This window comes from Chlorocebus sabaeus, chromosome 16 (genome assembly GCF_047675955.1).
Source record: "Chlorocebus sabaeus isolate Y175 chromosome 16, mChlSab1.0.hap1, whole genome shotgun sequence".
NCBI classification, from domain to species: Eukaryota; Metazoa; Chordata; class Mammalia; order Primates; family Cercopithecidae; genus Chlorocebus; species Chlorocebus sabaeus.
Window position 1 is genome coordinate 14,877,705 of NC_132919.1, and position 23,156 is coordinate 14,900,860.

Below are 23,156 nucleotides of genomic sequence, written 5' to 3' on the forward strand. Positions count from 1 at the left end.
TTGGGAAAGGTGAGAAAGGTGGAGGAGTCAGATCTATAAGATACTACTAGGAATATTAGGACAGACTAAGAAAATTGATAGAAAATAAAATGAGTACTAATGTAGCCACTTAGACATAGTCTCCAAGTTATACAGATTCTATCACTTCCTACCACTTCTGATGCCACATCTTCCTCATACTTCTATTCTTTATTTGTTTCATTTGTCTATTGGCTAGAGTACTTTTTCTAGTAAATGCCTAGAATGTGTCCAACAGTATCCCCATCTCACCAGAAGTGTAATGTGCATTTATCTCCTGGGCTACTGTTGTGTGTCAGGATCCATACCAAGAGTTGGACCTATAGCCTCAGCCTGGGCATCCATTTCAAGATGTGACATTGAGTCCCTGGTTTTAATTCCCTCCTCTCCTCCATCCTGAACTCCCACTGACATCTCCAAAAAAATAGGAAAACAGGAAAATGTGCATGAGAGTGTATTGGAAAAAAAAGATATATGTCATCAAGGGATCCCAGAACTTTGGGGAACCGAGGTGGGAGGATCACTTGAGCCCAGGAGTTTAAGACCAGCCTGGGTAACATAGTGAGACCCTATCTCTGCAAAAGATAAAAAGTAAAAATTAGTCAGGTGTGGTGGCACACACCTGTAATCCCAGCTACTCAGGAGACTGAGGTGGGAGGATTACTTGTGCCTATGAGTCTGAGGCTGCAGTGAGCCATGATCATGCCACTATACTCTAACCTGGGTGACAAAGCAGGATATATATGTGGAGAACATCTGTAAGTTACAGGTAAACATGGGGCCAAACTCAGACAGGTACACAAATGTCAGTATATCGCAAGAAATACCCATGTGGAGAACAAGCAGACAGCAGTAGTGCTCCATCACACAGACACCCAAAATGAACAAATAAAGGAGGGACTGCAACAGCTGAGAGCAAACAACTCACACTAAATGAACTGTTCCAAGGAATAAGGGCCAATGTTCCTTCTATACTTCACTCATTCAAAGAAACACAAGTGTACTACATATAGAAAAAGAAAACCAAGAAACTACCATCAGAGTGAACAGGCAACCTATAGAATGGGAGAAAATTTTTGCAATCTACTCATCTGACAAAGGGCTAATATCTAGAACCTACAAAGAACTCAAACAAATTTACAAGAAAAAAACAAACAACCCCATCAAAAAGTGGGCAAAGGATATGAACAGACATTTCTCAAAAGAAGACATTCATACAGCCAACAGACACATGAAAAAATGCTCATCATCACTGGTTATCAGAGAAATGCAAATCAAAACCACAATGAGATACCATCTCACACCAGTTAGAATGGCGATCATTAAAAAGTCAGGAAACAACAGGTGCTGGAGAGGATGTGGAGAAATAGGAACACTTTTACACTGTTGGTGGGATTGTAAACTAGTTCAACCATTATGGAAAACAGTATGGCGATTCCTCAAGGGTCTAGAACTAGATGTACCATATGACCCAGCCATCCCATTACTGGGTATATACCCAAAGGATTATAAATTATGCTGCTATAAAGACACATGCACACATATGTTTATTGCAGCACCATTCACAATAGCAAAGACTTGGAATCAACCCAAATGTCCATCAGTGACAGATTGGATTAAGAAAATGTGGCACATATACACCATGGAATACTATGCAGCCATAAAAAAGGATGAGTTTGTGTCCTTTGTAGGGACATGGATGCAGCTGGAAACCATCATTCTTAGCAAACTATCACAAGAACAGAGAACCAAACACCGCATGTTCTCACTCATAGGTGGGAACTGAACAATGAGATCACTTGGACTCGGGAAGGGGAACATCACACACCGGGGCCTATCATGGGGAGGGGGGAGGGGGGAGGGATTGCATTGGGAGTTATACCTGATGTAAATGACGAGTTGATGGGTGCAGCACAGCAACATGGCACAAGTATACATATGTAACAAACCTGCACGTTATGCACATGTACCCTACAACTTAAAGTATAATAATAATAAATAATAAATAAATTAAAAAAAAAAGGAAAAGAAAAAGAAAACCACCTAAGATCAGGAAAGACTGAAGATTAACAAATTTAAAAACAATGGCAATGGTCATAAGCATATCAGGTGCAACACAAAACACTGATTAATGGATTAGGCTGTGGCAAACCTACCATGTTTAACACTAGGAGTAAATCATGTTTTAAGCAGCTGCATAATATCACAAAATTATTTTTATTAGTACTCATGAAATAAAACAATGAGCCAGGTGCGGTGGCTCACATCTATAATCCCAGCACTTTGGGAGACCAAGGCAGGCAGATCATTTGAGGTCAGGAATTTGAAACCAGCATAGCCAACCTGGTGAAACCCTGTCTCTACTAAAAATACAAAAGTTAGTTGGTCATGGTCGTGGGCGCCTGTAATCACCTCTACTCGGGAGGCTTAGGCAGGAAAATCACTTGATCCTGGGAGGCGGAGGTCGCAATGAGCCGAGATTGTGCCATTGTGCTCCAGCCTGGGCAACAGAGCAAGACTCCGTCTTCAAACAAAAAGAAAAAAAGGAAAGAAATAAAACAATTATAATAACTAGAAAATAAATCATAAGTCACAATGAAATTATTCTTTTATTTCACATCATAGAATCCCAGTAAAAATACATTAAAAATAAATATTATAGTACAAGAAAGGGAAAATGAATTACACATTTTTAAATTACATTAGTGCATTTTTAAAGGGGGGATAAAACACACGATTAACAATTCTTACATTGCTATTATGTAAACCGGAATTGAGCAATTAAATGAATGGATAGTGCGGCAGTGGGAATTGGGTTTCTTGCTGTTGGAGTGGAGGTTACTAATAAACAAGGGGAGGAGGCTTGAATTATTCAGTAGAGTAGGAGACGTCAGTGTGAACTCATGTTTAGATTTATTTAGATACAGATCATTGCAGACAGTTATATATGTGTGTGTATATATATATATATAGGGTATGCATATTCATATTTCCTCATTCTGTAACCTGAGAGTGCCTAGAAGCAGTGACATCCCTGCAGCAATGAACACACCTAGTGCCCAGATCTTGGTTTCTAATACCATTTTCTAATAAAAGAAACCAGTGCTTTTGGGAGAAATGGCTGATTCTAGAACTCAGGCATAAAATGTACAAAATGAGCCCAAAGTATCTGGTAGTACAAGAAAGTGAGGCCATTCTCAAAAGAAAAATAAATGATAGATGTCAAAAGGATATAGGAGTCCACTGGAAAACAGCTTCCTGTGGTCAAAGCTGGAATAATTTGAGTAATAAAATAAATAAACTAGTATAATATTATAACTCCAAGTACAAAATAAATGTTCATGAGTCAATGCCAATACAAATAAACAATTAAATAAATAAATTATTTGAAAAGAATAGACAAATCTCCCATGCATAAGAATTCCAAGTAATTCAGGGCGATACTCCACCCTCAACAAGGTGGAGCATAACTCCCCACTCCTGAAATAGAGACTGTGTGTAGCATCTTCCTTTCAAAGAGTGCAGAATGGCAGAGGAGAAAAAGAGTAAATTTACCATAGATGAACTTGGCAGAAACAACCTCAGCCACGTGATCAAAGTCAACATCAATAGTGGTAAGTAAGGTTGACAGTATCAGCAGTGATGAGTGAGGCTGGATATGATGTGATGAAAATGGCACTTTACCTCTGTAATTTTTCTACTCAAAACACATAAGCCTAGTTAATCATGAGAAAAGCATCAGAAATATCCCAATTGGAAAACATTCTACAAAATACCTGATCAGTAACCCTTAAAACAATCAGGACTGTCAAAAACAAGAGAAGGCTGAGAAACTGGAACAGCTAAGAACCTAAGGAGATATGATAACTAAATTTGTTTTGTTTTGTTTTGTTTGAGATGGAGTTTCACTCTTGTGGCCCAGGCTGGAGTGCAATGGCGTGATCTTGGCTCACCACAACCTCCGCCTCCCAGATTCAAGCGATTATCCTGCCTCAGCTTCCTGAGTAGCTGGGATTACAGGCATGCACCACCATGCCTGGCTAATTTTGTATTTTTAGTAGAAATGGGGTTTCTCCGTGTTGGTCAGGCTGGCCTCGAACTCCTGACCTCAGGTGATCCGCCCACCTCAGCCTCCCAAAGTGCTGGGATTACAGGTGTAAGCCACTGCACCTGGCCATGATAGCTAAATATTATGTGGCATCCTGGATGGGATCATGGAACAGAAAAAAATACATTAGGGAAAAATGGAGGAAATCTAAATAAATTATGTGCTTTACTTAATAACAATGTACCAATATTGGTTCATTAATTGTAACAAATAGATCATATGAATAGAAAATGTTAATAATAAAGCATATTGGGTGTGGAGTATGTGGCAATTCTTTGTACTGTCTTCATAGGTTTAAGTAAAGCTAAACTATTTTAAAACTAAAACTGCATTAAAACACATGAAGAGATAGTTTTAAAAAAGACTGCATTTTGCAAGGCTTAAAAAATGACTTGCACATCAAATGGCAGAATATAAATAACTCAAGTTCAGTTTCTTCCTCTTCACAATCATTATGCTGCTATTGTTTATTTCTAATATAATGTTTAAATTCAGGAATAGCCAGTACTCTTAAAAGTTGGAGAGACAAAGAAAACGCAAATAATTCTGAAAGTTCCTACCTAGCCCTCAAAACAAATGTGTATACAGTTTTGCATATACGTTAAGCTTATCCAGTTATGCACTTAATGATGAGGATATGTTTTGAGAAACGTTTTCATTAGGCAGTTTCATCATTGTGTGACCATTATACGGTGTACTTAAACAAACCTAGATGGTAGAGCCTATTGCACACCTAGACTATATGGTAGAGCCTATTGCTTCTAAACTACAAACCTGAACAGCATGTGACCTGAATACTGTCGGCAATTATAACACAACAATAAGCATTTGTGCATCTAAATACAGCTAAACATAGAAAAAATACAGTAAAAAATGTGATATACCAAAGGAATATAAATCATTCTACTATAAAGACACATGCACACATATGTTTATTGCAGCACGATTTACAATAGCAAAGACATGGGACCAACCAAAATGCCCATCAATGATAGACTGGATAAAGAAAATGTGGTGCATATACACCATGGAATACTGTGCACCCACAAAAAGGAATGAGATCGTGTCTTTTTCACAGACATGAATGAAGCTGGAAGCCATCATCCTCAGCAAACTAGCACAGGAACAGAATACCAAACACCACGAGTTCTCACTCATGAGTGGGAGTTGAACAATGAGAACACATGGACACAGGGAGGGGAACTACACATACCGGGTCTGGTCAGGGGGTGGCGGACCAGGGGAGGGAGAGCATTAGGACAAATAGCTAGTGCATGCAGGGCTTAAAACCTACATGATGGGTTGATAGGTGCAGCAAACCACCACGGCACAGTATACCTATGTAGCAAACCTACACATTCTGTACTTGTATCCCAGAACTTAAGGTAAAATTGATGAAAACTTATGGCTTCTGTTCTTATCATAATTTCCTTACCAGACAGCAGACTATTTAAAGAAAAAATAATAATATTGTAAAGTTTATAACATACGTAGTTGTAAAAATGTGGCAAAAGGTGGTGAGTAGGTAAGTAGGATTATACTGTGTTAGAGTACTGTATTTGTGAAGTAGAAAATAAGAAGTAGAAAGTGTTAAGTTTGAATGAGAGGTGGGAAGTAGGAAAGGAAACCGCAAAGTTTCAGGTGTGAAGTGAAAATTAGAAGAAGTATGAAGGGTCACTATGAAATGTGAAATGGTGCCATATTGACTGTAAAAGACTGATACATTAATGATACCAATTTTTAGATCTAAAAAAAATCACTAAATTTTTTTGAAGACATATTTTAGAAGACAATGCAAAAACTAAAATAGGAGAGTAAAAAAGTTTAAATTACCTCAAACAAAACAAGAAAAAAGCAACAGAGTACCAAAATCAGGAAGGATAAATGGGGAGAAAAGCAAAATAGCATACTTAACTGCTAATATCAATATCACTGTAATAAGTTAAAGATACATATTGCAAACCTTATTGTAAACACCAAAAAAGAAGTATAGCTAATAAACCAGCAGTAAAAAAATACTCAATCCAAAAGAAAGAAGAAAACAATAATTTTAAAAAGAAAATAACAATAAGCAAAATAATAGAAAACAAAGAGAAGATAATTTTTTTTATTCACCTGAATAGTCAGGTGAACTTTCACTTATTTAGATTTTAATTTTTTCAAATTCTAACCAGAAGCTAAATACAATTGAGAATTGGTAAGCACTATTTTTACTCCAAAGGAGTAGGATCATTTAGATTTACTCCAATAAAAGCAAAGTTTTCTTCATTTAAAAGAAAAAAAAACCACACCTCTATATGGTAGTCTTTCCTGATGTTAATTGCATAAAATAGGAAAGTAAATGTAAATCCAAACCAATAATTTAACATTTCAATTAACATTTAGCATTCTCTACAAGGGTAGGGGGAAAAAGACAACACCCAACTATATAAAATAGTATATGTCATATAACTATATTATAATATTATGTAGTATTAGTTACATATGACACTGATGAATAGAAAACCAGAGTGACTACAACACTAGAGAAAATAGACATGAGAACAAAAATTATCACTGTGGGTAAAAGAGACATTTCATAATGATAAATCAATCAATTCATCAAAGAGATACAATAATCCTCAATTAGCATACATTCAATGATAGCTTTAAAATGCATTTAAAAACTTTAATAACTGAAAATAAAATAAATTCATAATTTTTGTTGGAGATTTAACATTCTTCATTTAATAGCCAAATAAGAACAAATCAAAAATCGGTAAGGATACAGGATACTTGAATAAAAAGATTAACCGATCAGATAGAATTGACATTTGTAGAACACTCCACCAAATAACTGCAGAATACATATTTGTTTCAAGTACACATGAAATATTCACTAAGATAAGCCATTTTTTGGCCATAAAATGGCTCTCAACAGAATTAAAAGTGTTTAAATAATATAGTATATTCTCTGATCACAGCAAAATTAACTTAGATATTAATAACTGAAAACATATCTGGAAAATCCACAAATATTCAGAAATTATACAACACACATCTAAATAATCCACCTATTTTGAAAGATATTAAAAATAAAATTAGAAAAATTATTGAACTGAATGAAAATAAAAACATAGCATATCAAAATTTGTAAGAAACAGGTAAAGAAGAGATGAGAGGGAAACTTATGCCTTTAATTGTATATGTTAGTAAAATAGAAAGCTCTAAAATTGATACACTAAACTTCTCCTTTAAAAGCCACAAAAGTAAATTTAACACAAATTTAGTAGGAAGAAGAAAATAATAAAGTTAGAGTAGCTATCAGTACAATATGAAATTTTATTAAGAGGAAATCAAAATTGGTTTTTTGAAGAAATCAATGAAACTGATCAATTTCTAGCAGGATCAATAAGGAAACAAAGAGATACAACATGAATTTTCAATACCAGGAATGAAAGACAGACCATCACTGCAAACTATACAAACATTAAAAGAATAATAAGAAAGTATTTTTTGAAACTTCATGATGATATATTCAACAACCTAGATGAAATGGTCAAATTTATAGAAAGACAAAAATTATCAAAACTTAGTCAAGGAGAAATAAAATGTTTGAATATTCTGATATTTACTAAATGAATTAAATTCATAATTAAAATCTTTCTATACACACGAAAAAATTCCAAGCTTCGTTGGCTTCACTGCTGAATTCTACCAAACACTTGCAGAAAAAACAAGATCAGTCTTACACTAACTCTTTCAGAAAATAGAGGAGGAGGGAATACATCATAACTAAGTTCACAAGGCCAGTTTTATCCTGATACCAAAACCAAGGCAGGTCACGTGCGGTGGCCCATGTCTGTAATCCCAACACTTTGGAAGGCCAAGGTGGGCAGATCACTTGAACCCAGGAGTTTGAGACCAGCGTGGGCAACATAGCAAAACCCTGTCTCCACAAAATACACAAAAATTAGCCAGGTGTGGTGGCACACACCTGTGGTCCCAGCTATTCAGGGGGCTGAGGTGGGAGTATCACCTGAGCCTGGGAAGGTTGAGGCTGTAGTGAGCGATGACAGTGCTACTCCACTCCAGCCTGGACAACAGAGTGAGACCCTCTCAAAAAAAAAAAGAAGATATTACCACGTAAAATTAGATACCAATATACCTCATTAACATAGATTTTAAAAATCCTCAACAAAATATTAACAAATTCAATACAACAATATATAAATAAGATAATAGACCATGATCAAGTGGGAATTTTATCCAAGAATTGTATGTTGGTTTAACATTTAAACATCAGTCAGATTGGAAACAACCCAAATTATTTTCAATGGGTGAATGGATAAATTTAATGCATCCATACAATGGAATATTACTCAGCTAAGAAAAGAACAAACTATTGATGCAGACAACAATGTATATAAGTCTTAAGAAAATTATGCTGAGTGAAAAAAATCTCGGAAAGTCACATACTGTATGATTTCATTTATACAACATTATTGAAGCAACAAAATTATAGTGATGGATAATAGACTAGTGGTTTCCAAGGGTTAGAGTTCAGAGAAGGTACAACTATTAGGTGGTAACACAAGAGAGTTTCTTTGTGGTGATGAAACGGTTATGTATCCTGGTTGTAGTGATAGTTACAATAAATCTATATATGTGATAAATTTGATAGACCAACACACACACACACACAACACAGAAAAAGAGAGAGAGAGAGAGTCAATAGAAAATGGTCGAATTCAAATAAGGTCTATAGTCAAATTAGTGTTATTGTACCAAAGTCATTTTTTTTTATTTTAGCACTGCACTCTGGATATTATCATGAGAGAAATCTGGGTGAAGTGCACACAGGAACTCCTTTCTATCTATTATTTTCTTGTGTCTTAAAGTATTCCAAAATAAAAAGCATTAAAAAGAGCAAAATACATAGCATTACAAAAGAAATGAGTTATAATAAAATGTAGCCATCAAAATATTAATAATCAAATTTGTGATATAGTAAGAAAACACGATCATTGTATTTCAACATATTAACAGAATAAAGGAATAAAAATTGATAATCTCAGTAGAAGCAGATAAAGTAAATGACATAATTCAATGATAAACAGAAATTCCAGCAAACTAGAAACAGAAACTTCCTCAAAATGATAAAAAACATCTATGCAAAATCTATAGCTGACATCATATTTTATGACAAAAGAAATTGAATGGTATCTCTCAGGATTAGCAACAAGTCAAATTGTACACACTCTTCACTATATCAAGGCAAGGTAATCACCTCTGTTAAACAATGTACTGGAGGCCTAAGCTGGTGCCAAAAGGCTTAAAAAATATACAGGTCAGAAATGAAGAAGTAATATTATTTTTTTCTCAAAAGACATGATTGTTTGCATATAAAATCCAAAGAAATCTACAACAAACACCCTATTATAACTGTTAAGGTCCAAGGACACAAGTTCAATGTACAACAAAATCTGTTATATTTCTATATATTAGCTACACAGTATGAAAAGCTGAAATATACAAAATTACTACTTAAAAATGTATCAATAAGCATAAAAATACTTAGGGATAAATTTAATAAAATTCTACAAGACCTACGTTTTTGAAAACCTTAAAATATTGCTGAGAGAAATTTAAAATCATTTAAATAAATGTAGAGATACAGTATACCATGTTCATGGATGAGAAGATTCAATTGTTAAGATGTCCATTTTTCTCAAATTGTTCTACATATTCAACATAATCCCAGTCAATGTGCCAGCAGTATTTTCTAAAGAAATTGGTAAGCTGATTATAAAATTGTATGGAGTTCCAAAAGACCAAGAATAGTCAAAATAATTTTAAATATTGAGAACAAAGTTGAAGGATAGAAAATCAATAATGGTTTTAAAAACTTGAATATGACTATCAACCAACTTGATGTAATTGATTTTTATAGAATACTCCACTCAATAACAACAGAATATACTTTCTTTTCGAGTAAACATAGAACATTTAGGAAGGCAGACCATATCCTAGGCTATCCAACAAATCTCATTCAATTTGCACTCGTTTGACTCATAAAGTGTTCTCTGACTACAATAGAATTAAATTAAAAATAAATAATAGGAAGATAACTGGAAAATCTCAAAATATATGAAAACAAAATAGCACACTTCTATATAATTCATGTGTCAAATAAGATACCAAAAAGAAAAGTATAATGTATTTGAAACTTTCGTGAAACTGAGATAGTTATTCCTATTTTACAGGTGAAAAAAACCAGTTCTGAGACTTTAGTGTTCTGTTCAAAGCCACATGACTAGAGTTTGCCAGAGCTAGAATTCATATTCAAGCTGTGGTGGTTCTGAAGCCCAACATGCTATCCTATATAACTAGTCACTAATATATAATTGCTCCTAGAACCCAAGATATATCAGAACTTAATTGGTAGTAGTAGTAGCTAACACTTACTAGGCAATTAATATGCTAATGCATTTTTTGCATAGTGCCTTATTAAACAGTGCTTTGCCTGTATTGATTCATTTATTATTCAGTACAACTCAATGAGGATGGTACTATATCTATCGTCATCTTATAAATGAGGGAACTGAGGTGCAGAGAAGATAAGTAACTTGCATAGACAGTTAGTTAAGGTAGAATCGTGACTTGAACCCAAGCAGTCTGGTTCCAGAGTTTGCATCCTTAACCAGGATACTGTATTGCCTTCAACTTGTATGTGTATGTGGTGAGGAGGAGGAAGCGTGAGAGACAAATTGTGTTTTTAATGAAATTAGTGACACATTAAATTTGTCAAAATAAATTTATAATTTATGTGTCAGAATAAAAATTACATGTAAATTTAAAATATTAGAGATATGAATTAAAATATCAATTTAAAGTGTCAAATATATGTGACTATCTGACAGAAGAAAAGAAGGCTATGCATGAATATTATTTAAAAATCAATACACAGTCCTTCAGTATTCCTGAGGGATTGGTTATAGTACACCCACAGATACCAAAATCCACAGTCTCTGATATAAAATGATGATATAAAATGATTATATCAGAGAATGATATAATTCTCAACTCTCTGATATAAAATGATGTCATATTTGCAAATAACCTACACACAACCCCTTACATACTTTAAATCATCTCTAAATTACTTATAATACCTAATTATAGTATTAATGAATGCTGTGTAAATAGTTGCCATGATGAATTGTTTAGGGGATAATGACAAGAAAAAAGCCTGTACATGTTCAGTACAGATGTGACCATCCTTTTTTTCCCACCTGAATATTTTCAGTTTGTGATTGGTTGAACCAACAGATGAGGAACCCATAAATGTGGAGGTTCAACTGTACAAATAATGCTAAAATTTAAACTTTTGAAACAAAGAAAATGAAAAGATGTTTTTTGGTTAAAAGATTAATAGCTATAATATATAAATAGGTCTTATAGAACAATCAAAAAGAACACTCACTTATTCTAATATAAAAACAGGCCATGAATATAAACACATAAAATGACAGAAGAGTTACAAGAGGCCACTACACACAATGCGGACAAAAAGAAGAAATTCCAGTAAAGACAGAAATGTAAATTTAAAGCAAATATCCTTTTGTCCATGTTTGTACGGCAAAGATAATTCTGTATTTGTTTTGAATAAGTCCTTTTGTTTTTGCTGTTGTGTTCAAATAATTCTTTTATGCAATGGAAGAAAAAGTATGGCCTTACTCATATACTGTTTACAGGCTTGTCAATAATATAATTTTTCTGGTGTTTACATTGTCAATATGTATTTTGAAAGCCTAAAGACTGGGCGCGGTGGCTCATGCCTGTAATCCCAGCACTTTGGGAGGCCAAGGCAGGTGGATCACGAAGTCAAGAGATCGAGACCATCCTGGCCAACATGGTGAAACCCCATCTCTACTAAAAAGTACAAAAATTAGCTGGGCGTGGTGGCACATCCCTGTAGTCCCAGCTACTCGGGAGGCTGAGGCAGGAGAATCGCTTGAGCCCAGGAGGAGGAGGTTGCAGTGAGCTGAGATCACGTCACTGCACTCCAGCCTGGCAACAGAGTGAGACTCTGTCTCAAAAAGAAAAAAAAAAAAAAAGAAAGCCTAAAACATACTATATTCTTCATATCAGTAAAAACTTTGTGAATTTGTAATGAATAAATACTCAGTGCTGCACATCAAGATTTACATGGAGAGATGTTCTTGGTATGATATATGATAGAAAAAATAGGAAATAATCTATACGTACATTAGAACGTTGGTCAATATGATCAAATATATATAGAAATTTAAAACCAAATTTTAAAATAATTTTTGGGAATTTTTAAAGAATGAAAAATGTGCAGGCTGTCTTATGTAAAAACTCAGCTTATGTAGAACATGAACACAATTGTTTACATATAAAGCCAAAAGGAGACACATTTTTAAATGGAAAGAAAGGCAAAACTCAAACATTTATCTCTGGGTTGTGATTTTTGCAGTACTATTATTATCACTTTTCAGATTTGCTATCATACTCCTTTGTTATTATTACAATCAGAAAAATTATAAATTCTTTCTTAAAATCTCCACTTAACTCATACCCTCCACCTGGGGAATGGGGTGCGATTCTTTCCCTGTTAATATTAGCTTAAAAAATAAAACAGCTGCAATGCAATTATGTTGTCATTCCTGTCTCCAGCCAGATTGAACCTGGCCTTAAATTAACAATGATCTTGTAGGAGTAAAATATCACCTGCATTCCTTGCCAGAGGACCAGAGCTTTTTAGAAGAATTCCTGAGAAAATGAAAAAAAAAAAAAAAAAAAAAAAAAAAAAGATGCAATAACTTCTTGAGACCTGTGCATTCCTTCCAGAGCATTTGCGAGCAGCTGCTGCAATCAGCCCATGAATCCTCTGCTACTTGGAACAGGTGTACAACTCTGAGCCACAGTGGGGAGGCCGACTAGTGATAAAAGAAGGCTACAGCAGCCTCAGCCCCCATGTCCATCCAGCCAGGAATCTCCAGTTGAGCTTTGTATACACCAGGGGAAGAAACTTACCATCACTCATGGATTTTGTTTTTAGTGGATAACCATTTTATCCATTTTTGAAAATGCAAGAGTCTTCAGACAGTTGGTTTCTGGATGAAATGATAACCAAAGGGACAGATAGATGCAACTGGATCTCTGAGGGCGAAGTGTTGCAACAAGATCTTCATCGATTTGCTAAGTGTGTTTAATGACGGGCCCTCCAGCAACCAATCAGAATGAGAAATGGAATCTATTAGTGGAGTTGTTAAAGCATCCCTGATCTCTGTGGATGACAGCCAGTGTGTGCCTTTTTCTACAAACATTAAATCATTCACACAGGAGAGAGGGGTTAGAGGAGGGTGCGAGAGAATATACACACTACTGGAAAAAGTCTGAACAGTGATTGCTTTATTCTGGAGATGACATTGAGAACACCCAAAGTTCCAGTTAGAAACACTTGGAGATTTATTTTTATGAGTTTTCATCCTCAGGAATTATTTATAGGGCAACCCCTGAGACAAAGTAATAATTCACCATGGACCATGGGACTGGGTCTATGTTCTGAAGCCTTGAGAATAAAATATTCATTTTGTATTATGTCTATGGCTGAGAAAATGAATGCTAAAAGTTAGTGATCGGTAGGAACTCTGTCATATTAATTCACAGGCTTGCCAGTTCCAAAATTAATATGGCTTCACCTGTGTGCCTAGAGCTTCCTGGATTCACCTATGTTAACATTGCTACACTTTTTACCATGCATCACATCAAATTGAAAACATAATTTCATATTGGATGAAAAAGAAGAATGCGGTCCTTCTGGTAATTAACTTAGTACCACTGATCCTTGTAATAAACCAGAGTAGTGAAGCATGCCTCATCAGTAAATTAGACTTATGGGTAATCAGTAAATCTGTAGAGTTAGTCATGCTGACATGGTATTTGACGATGATGGAAAAAACCTCACTGCCAGACAAAGACAAATGCATTTATCACTTGCCAGGGCTTTGATCTCCAAACCCTTGCTATCTTCAGAAACACATGCCAATCATAAACTTCTAGACTTGGTGTCAAGTCAAGGCAGTTTAATTTAACCAGCAGTCCTCAGATCATTCAGATGTTCCAGTTAAAAATAAATAAATTATACTATCTGGTCACAGACCCATATTGGGTCACAAATAATAACTATCAGATTAAGATTTCTTCCAAATCCTTTCATGTTTCCAATGATTATTATTGCTGTAAAGGCTGCACATTGCACAGGTCAGCTCCTCCTAGCTAACATTCCAGGGGCAATAGCATTTCGCTTGCATGTTATTATCGATTTTTGTTCCATGTGCATCTCTGGCTCTCATTGTTGGATTGCATTCTATTGCCAATTCACAAAAATAGATCAACCACTCAAAAATCAACGATTGATCCTAAAAGCATTTTGAGTTTTCTTTAGCCACATGAAAGAATTCTTTCTACTGGCAAATCTGGATTCCAAGTTTGTTTTCAGATGGAGTCTTGCTTTTCTTACCCTTAATATGGATAGCTACATTTACAGTTTGAGATATGTCTATCCAGGGTTCAGAAAACAATCTCTCAGCCCTGATCATAGTGAATTTCCGGTTTCCGTTACTTGAATTTCAGAGTTTTACACTAAGAGGTCTCACCCAATGCAAAAGTCATGCTCTCCCCAGTGGGGAGAAAAAGGTGGGCATGTGTAGTGTGGAGGAGGTTTTGCAAATGCAAAGTAAAAACATTTGGAGGGGCGGTGTCCTAATCTGTATTGTGCTGCTACAACAGAATACCTAAGACTGGGTAATTATAAAGAACATAATTTTATTTCTCAGTTCTGAAGGCTAGGAAGTCCAAGTTCAAGGCACCAGTAGGTTCAGGGTCTGATGACAGCTGCTGTGTCCACGATGGCATCCTGTTGCTGCAACCCCCAGAGGGAAGAAATGCAATGTCCTCACATAGCAGAAGGTGAAGGGCAAGCTGGCCCAAGGCTGCATGAAGCCTCTTTTACCAGGGCTCTAATCCTAGTCAGGGAAGAAGCCCTCTGACCTAATCACCTCCTTTTTTTTGGATGGGGGGCAGGGTGTGGATGGAGTCTCAATCTGTCACCAGGGTGGAGTGCAGTGGCACGATCTCCGCTCACTGCAGCCTCCGCCACCTAGGATCAAGCAATCCTCCTGCCTCGGCCTTCTGCATCGCTGGGACTACAGCGGCACACCACCACACCCAAGTAATTTTTGTGTTTTTAGTGGAGGCAGGTTTTCACCATGTTGGCCAGGATGGTCTCGATCTCTTGACCTCATGATCCACCTGCCTCAGCCTCCCAAAGTACTGGGATTACAGGCGTGAGCCACCGTGCCCGGCCTACTTCTTAAAGGATCCACCTCTTAATATCTTCGCATTGGATATTAAGTTTCAACATCTGAATTTTAGGGGCGGCACATTCAGACCATAGCAGGTAAGGTATAAATCAAACTATTAACAACAGTTAACTTTGAGGAGTGGAACTGAGAGTGATGTGAGAAGAGAAGAAATTTGACTTTTCATACAATTTTTGTACCATTGTCACAATTTATTCATTCAGATGCTGTTTACTGAGCCCTTGCTGTGAGCAGGTGTGAACATCCACAAGAAAGACAAAGGCCTCTGCTCTCAGTGAGCCACCTTCTCGTGGGAAATGAAAGGAATAGACACATAAACAAGTAAGCACGTTTGATAAATACACACTGGAAACAGCACCATGAGAAAAATCAGTGTTCCACAGGGACCTGCTTTGGAAAGAATTGATCAACAACATCTCCGCTATCTCACAGGAGATAACATTTAAGCTCATTTTGTTCAGTGAGGGGACATCATCATTCCAGGGAGAGGAATAATCAACAGAGAAGGAAGAGCAAATGCAGTGCCTAGAAGTGAAAATTGGTGGAGTGTGTGAGGAGCTGCAGGAGGCCACTGTCCGAGATTAGAAGGAAAGGGGAGAGAGACTGACACGAGGTTGGGAGGTAGGTTGGTGGGTTGGGAGCAGCCCTAACACAACCTTCTGGGACGTATGAACAGTTTGAATTTTATTCAGATAACACATATATCCTTCAAAAGATGCCTTTGAAGAAAAAGAGAAAGACACTCAGCTCCAGGTATGAGCTTGGACCTGAAGTATTTGTATTGGCACTCCTATTCCTTGGGAGGGGTCTCAGCGTGGGGGTGGCACAGACTACAAAGCTGGAGAGGGCAGGGCCTCCATTCATATTCTGGAACTCAAGGAGAGGCCTTCAGTGGGTGATGCAGATGTAGACTCCTCCAGGGCAGGGGATTGGTTTGGCCCTCCAGGCGTGCCCGGTAACCACTGCTGTTCTTCATCACAGGACAGGCTCCATAAATGTTGCCCAAGCTAAATGAGAATGACCATGATATTTTCTAACCTGTTTAGTGACATGAAGAGCCCACGATGATGCAGGCCTCAACTGGAAGGTGAGTTCCTTCATCTACTTTTCTGAAGACTTCCTGAACATCAGGGGTTCAAACTGATGATAACCCTCCTTCTGAATGAATGTCCTTGGAGCCTTTAAGTGTCAGGATCTTTTTCCCATTCATCCATTCACTGAGCTGACTACAAGTCAGTTCTCCTAAATAGGCCAGAAAGAGTCATACACTCTTAGCGGGGAAGCCAAATGCCAGTTCCATTTGAAGAGATTGTAGGGACTGACCACAGGGGAAAGGCTCTGGCTTGACCTGACTCTATTTCCCCACTGTACCCAAAGGCTGGAACAAGCATAAAATTGAAAGTTTCTGCTTCATGGCGCCTCTCCCAAGTGGGGGCAGAAGTGAATTCAGACCCTACAGCAGCTCCTCAGATGAACCCTGGATGGTGCAAGACAAGCAGGATGGGAAAGTTTTCCTTTCCACATGAGGGAAATCTCTAACCCATTTGATGGCAGTGGAACCAGCTAGAAGCTGCAACCATCCATGTTGATAAGTGCAATTTGAAGATAAAGAAAATGGCCCATTCTCTCACTGAAGTTGACTGTAAAATGCAAAAGGCCAAGTCAGTTCTTCTACATAAGCCAGAAAGAGTCATAGACTTTGCTTCATCATGCAACAAGCTTGCAGGCATGACAAGGCTTTCTGTCACTAACATCCTGGGTGAATATACGCAGGTCACTACAATACTTGGAGTATTGAATTCGTCCGCTATAAGACAAAAGAAAAATCACCCATTCCTGCCTGTCTCCTAGGGTGAGTTCTAATCTTCAGGTGATAAAATGTCAGGCAGGTTCCTGGGACCCACAGAGGGTGGTGGCTCAACCTAGGAGTATCTCTCAGGTGAGAATCTCCCATACTCTAGATAACACAGAGCAGCATGGCATCCCTTGTTCCTTAGGAAATTGGTCAGGGAAGAGGCAGCTGTAGCTGGTGCCCTCTTTTGAGCACAGGGGGACAACAGCATGAGCATTCACAAATATTTATTATGTATGCTTGGATCCATAAGGGCTATGCTTTGTGCTCAAGGCAAAGAGATAAGTCCTCTACCTTCTCAAAGGTCACTGTGTAATAAGGACACAGGAAATGTCCATAAAGGGATGAATAACATAAGGTTGCCAAGAGTCACAGGATCAGACAAGGAACAGCCATCAGTGTTGGCCTTATGGAGGAGGGGAGCACGTACAGGGGCCTGGAGACAGGCTGGGATGGAGTCAAGAAGAAGGCTGGTGATGAAGCTGAGGCTAGCGGGACCAGGGAGATACATCTTAAGGAAGAGTGGTGTAGTAGAAATCAAAGCATCAGAGGGATAAGGTGTGAGAGCTGGGATTGGAGATGCGGTGCAGGCCAGGCTGTAGAGGGCTTTGAATGTCAGCGTGACATGCTTCCATTTTATTCTGTGCACAAACAGAAACCACTGAAGCCTTTTTGATCGGAGAGGGTGATGTGCGTCAAGTCGAGTTTTCTGTTTGAGAGGGACAAGTCTGAAGACTTGGAGTTCTGGCACCAGACAATCTAGGCTGGAAGCAGACAAGGGTCTTAATTAGAGAGGGGTGGGCTGGATTGGGAAGGGAAACATCCAAAACATGACTGGAGGAGTGATCTTATTTGCTAGCAGTTTAAGATGTATTAAGATTCCTACATGAAAACATAGGAAAGAACCCAGGGATAACAGAGAACACTGAAATATCAAACCTGGATGACTAAAGTGGTGACACCTAGGCAGGAAGTGGGGAAATGCAGAGTGGGAGAGAGACTGCTGAGGAGCATCTGAAATAAGGGACACACCAGCTACAAGATCAAAGACAGGTACAGAGGGGGACAAGGACGCTCTGCAGGGTGACGAAGACATGCTGTGAGGTCAGAGACCATCAGGGCAGAGTATTTACTGCATTTTTGTTTTTTTGTTTGTTTGTTGTTTTTTGAGACAGAGTCTTGCTTTATCTTCCAGGCTGGAGTGCAGTGGTGTGATCTCAGCTCACTGCAACCTCCACCTCCCAGATTCAAGTGATTCTGCTGCCTCAGCCTCCCAAGTAGCTGGGATTACAGGTGCATCCCAGCAAGCTGGGCTCATTTTTGTATTTTTAGTAGAGATGGGGCTTTGCCACGTTGGCCAGACTGGTTTCAAACTCCTGACCTTAGGTGATCCACCCGCCTTGGCCTTCCAAAGTGCTGGGATTACAGATGTGGGCCACCATGCTCAACCTTCACTATGTGTTAAATGACAGACACCACATGCATGCAGTCAGTCTTGACCATCACAGAGGGCCCTGTCTAGTAAACAAAAACACAGACCAGGAAAGGTGAGGAATCACAGTGCAGCATGAAAACAAATGCCCCCATGCATGTTCTCCACTAGAAGGTAAGCTCCATGAGGGCAGGGACCTGGGTCTATCACTATGCATCACCAACATGGAGAATGGTGCTCAGCACAGGACAGTGCCCCATAAACGTGAATTGGATGCATGCAATCCAAGGGTAACTGAGGAAAGGGGGTGAACAGCGAGATGACTTTTGGAAAGGAAGGAATTAAGAGTCGACTTATGAAGGGGACACTGTACTTGGATAAGATGTGGTTCAGAAAATGCTACCCGAAAAAAAACCTTGGCATACTGAATATTTTAAGCTGAAGGAAATTGCAGAAGCAGAAAGCTCTCTCTTACCTTCTACTACCTCCTCTTTTCTGAAGCAGGCCTTATAAACTGGCATTCCTCATGCCCCTTCTTCCCTGAAGCAGGCCAAAAACCTAGGAAGGTCCCTCTCTCTGACCTTCTCCCTCTCTCCTTCCCTGAAGACCCTGATGTGGCAGGTATCCTGCTCCATATCCAGAAGGAGGGAAGGTCACACAGAGAGGGCAAGAAGAATCTGAACAAAAAGGCCTTGCTAAGTTGCCCTCAGTTTATTACCTTTCCATCACACCTTTTGTCCCCCAGTTATACTTCTGCAGGGCTGCCCATAAAAATACATGATTTTCCCTGGATCTCTGAGTATTCATTTATTTTTCTTTTTTTTTTTTTCCTTTTTCAACTTTCATGTGAAATTCTTGGGTTATATGTGTAGTTTTGTTATGTAAATATGTTGTATGATGCTGGGGTTTGAAGTACAATTGAACCTGTCCCCCAGGTAGTGAGCATAGTACCAAATAGGCAGTTTTTCAACCCTCGTCTCCCTCTCTCCCCCGTCTTGTGTTCCCCTATGTCTGTTGTTCTCATCTTTACATCCATGTGTTGGGTCTTCATTTCTGAAGGTTCCTGTGTCATGTACAACTTATGTTAAATAAATGTGTTATGCCTTTCTCTTATTAATCTATGTTTTGTCACAGTGGTCCCAGCCATGAGACTCCTGGTGATGGTAAGAAGAAGAAATTACTTTGTATCCCCTAGAGATAGGTAGCATGAAAGGAAGAATGCATTCCATATAAAGGTAATGGCTTCAGAGACAACACAAATGTAGACTACAGTAAGCATCAAGAGAAGGAAGGGAAGAGGGGAGGAAGATGACCTGCCCAGAGAAAGGGACTTATAAGCCCCCAAGTCAAGGTTTCTTTCACAGAGTGACTCAGAGAACTTACTGTCATTTTGAGGAGGTGCATATTTTAGTTTAAAGTCTCCCTAAACACAAAGATTCCAGTACAAAGAGGAAAAGTGGGCTGGCTGAGCGTGAAACTGTTCACCATCTCATCAATTGCACAGCGATCATCCTATGAGTGTACAATCTGATTTCCCATCTTAATAAACCTTGGCCAAGAGAAAAGACTTCTGAAATTCTGAGGTAAGAGACCTCAGGAGAGCTTCTTGATCTCCATTTTCCTCAGAAGACCTGCATACAAAGAGAACATCAGAACAGATGGCCACCAAGCCCCGCCCCAGTTCTGTCCTGTCCTACAATCGCCTTTGTCCAATCCTGGCTGAGCTTCTTGAGCTCAAAGCAGAGAATGAAACCCAGCATCTGGGAGGTCCTGGAGAGCAAGGGCTTTCTAACTGCCGTTCTTCTTACAGTGTTATGTTTGGAAAAGAGACTCTGTGAAAATGATACCATTGATTTCCCCTATTTATTTTCTCTGAAAGGCTTTCATATCAAATTTGCTCCGTCTTCAGATCAAGCATGTCTGTGGGAAGCAAGGCTTAGAAAAAGAAGTTACAAAAGTCTGCCTCTCTAAAGAGTGGTTCTCTGATACAAAGAGAGGCCCACAGGAAAGGAGGGAAAATAGTCACTTTGCCGGCGGGCTGGGCTTCCCTTAGAACACCAAGAGAACCAAGACGCCACCCCAGCCCAAGTGAGGCTCTTCTGCAGCCTCGTCTTCAGAGAATCTCAGGGAAGCCTAAAATGGCTTTTGATAGCAATTGATCTACTTCATTTGTTTGGTAGTTTCTGACCCCCTCACGACTCAAAACATCAGCCTTTCCATAGCCACACCCATGGGTTGATAGGTGACTATATCTCCCTCCAGCATTGCCGATTGCCCATTTCCCATAATATCCTGAGGCCCAGAAAGAAGAAGTATGTTAATGTTCACACTGTCCAAAACATACTAGCAAATGAAGCATTGCTCTTTCCAAAATCTGTCCTATTAATAGTGACGCCTAAATCACCGTTTTATTTGTTCTATGAAAAGTTGCTTAGTTAAGATTTGCTTTGTATTATCAAAATAAAAACTAGACAATGAAACTCCTTACACAGCATATCTTCTGACCCACCTCTGGCCAACCTCTTTCACCTCTACCATGAGAGCCCCCTCATCTCATCTTGCAAAGAATGACTGAGGGGCTTTGCAGCCCCCAAACTTGCAGGATTCAAGTACTTCTGAGCTTCAGAGGTTACTGATCCACCAACTTTTGCTGACCTGTATTTTGCAAAAGTAGTTGGACCACTTTATGGATTAAAGGATTAGAGAGGCCAGGCTCAGTGACTCACACCTATAAGCCCTGCACTTTGGGAGACCAGGGCGGGAGAATCACTTAGCCCGGGAGTTCAAGACCAACCTCAGCAACATGGTGAGACACTGTCTCTACAAAAACAAAACAAAACAAAAATTAATTAGCTGGTGGGGGGGTGTGGTGATGGTACGTACCTATAATCCCAACTACCTGGGAGGTTGAGGTGGAGGATGGCATGAGACCAGGAGGTCCAGGCTGCAGTCAGCCATGATCCTGTCACTGCACTCCAACCAGAGTGACAGAGCAAGACCCTATCTCAAAAAAATAATAAGAATAACAATAATAATAATAAAGAAGGCTGGGCACAGTGGTTTATGCCTATAATCTCAGTACTTTGGGAGGCCACACAGCAGGCAGATTGCCTGAGGTCAGGAGTTCGAGACTAACCCAGCCAACATGATGAAATCCTGTCTCCACTAAAAAAAAAAGTACAAAAATTAGCCGAGTGTGGTGGTGGGCACTTGTAATCCCAGCTACTTGGGAGGCTGAGACAGGAGAATTGCTTGAACCCGGGAGGTGGAGGTTGCAGTGAGCTGAGACTGCGCCATTGCACTCCAGCCTGGGCAACAAGAGCGAAACTCCATCTCAAAATAATAATAATAATAATAATAAAGAATTTGAGTATGACTTTGACAGGTTACCGGGTAAACATAAGGCTTGGCCAAACAGCCAAGCCAGAAGTGCTTACAAAATGTGTCTCCTGCAATGGCCGGAACGGGACGCAGTACCCAGCTGGTTATTTATTGAAGAGAACGTAGCACAGAGGTTTGACTGGAGGCTTTTTGAGGAAAACAGGACACTGGGAAACTAGAACTAGAGGCACAACACTGTAACTCTACAGCTGTCTGACTATTGACTGAGAAACAGGTAAGGAACCCGCCTTTACAGAAGGACGAGTCCTTTCTCATTCTTTTTATTGGGTCTGTAGGTATAGTAGGTGTGGACCAGACCTGTACCGTGGAAAGACTAAAAGGCAGAAGCACCCGACAACCCTCCCCATAAATTTCAGCATTTAAACACCAGCATACATGGGCTGTTAGAGGAATAAATCTGACAAGCATCATGTAGAAACACTGGAATGTGACCTTAACGAATCCACTAACTTGATTCAAATTTGAGAGATAAGTTACAGTTTCTGATTTTGCAGGACTGTTTCCAAATTAGGACCAATGATGTCCTAAGAATGGTTAATAAGGACACATTTGGGACAATGTTTAAGGCAGTTCTGTCCAACAGAAGCAAAATGTGAGCCACCAATGTATGCTACTGATTGATTTTTAATTTTCTAGTAGCTACATTAAAAATAGTAAAGAGAAACAGGTGAAATTAATTTTAAAAGTATCTTTTATTTAACACAATGTATTCAAAATATTGTCATTTCAACATGTCAACAATATAAAAATAATTATGGGCCGGGCACAGTGGCTCACACCTGTAATCCCAGAACTCTGGGGAGGCCGAGGTGGGCGGATCACCTAAGGTCAGGAGTTCGAGACCAGCCTGGCCAACATGGTGAAACCACATCTCCACAAAAAATACACATACACAAAAAAATTAGCCAGGTGTGGTGGCAGGTGCCTGTACTCCCAGCTACTCAGGAGACT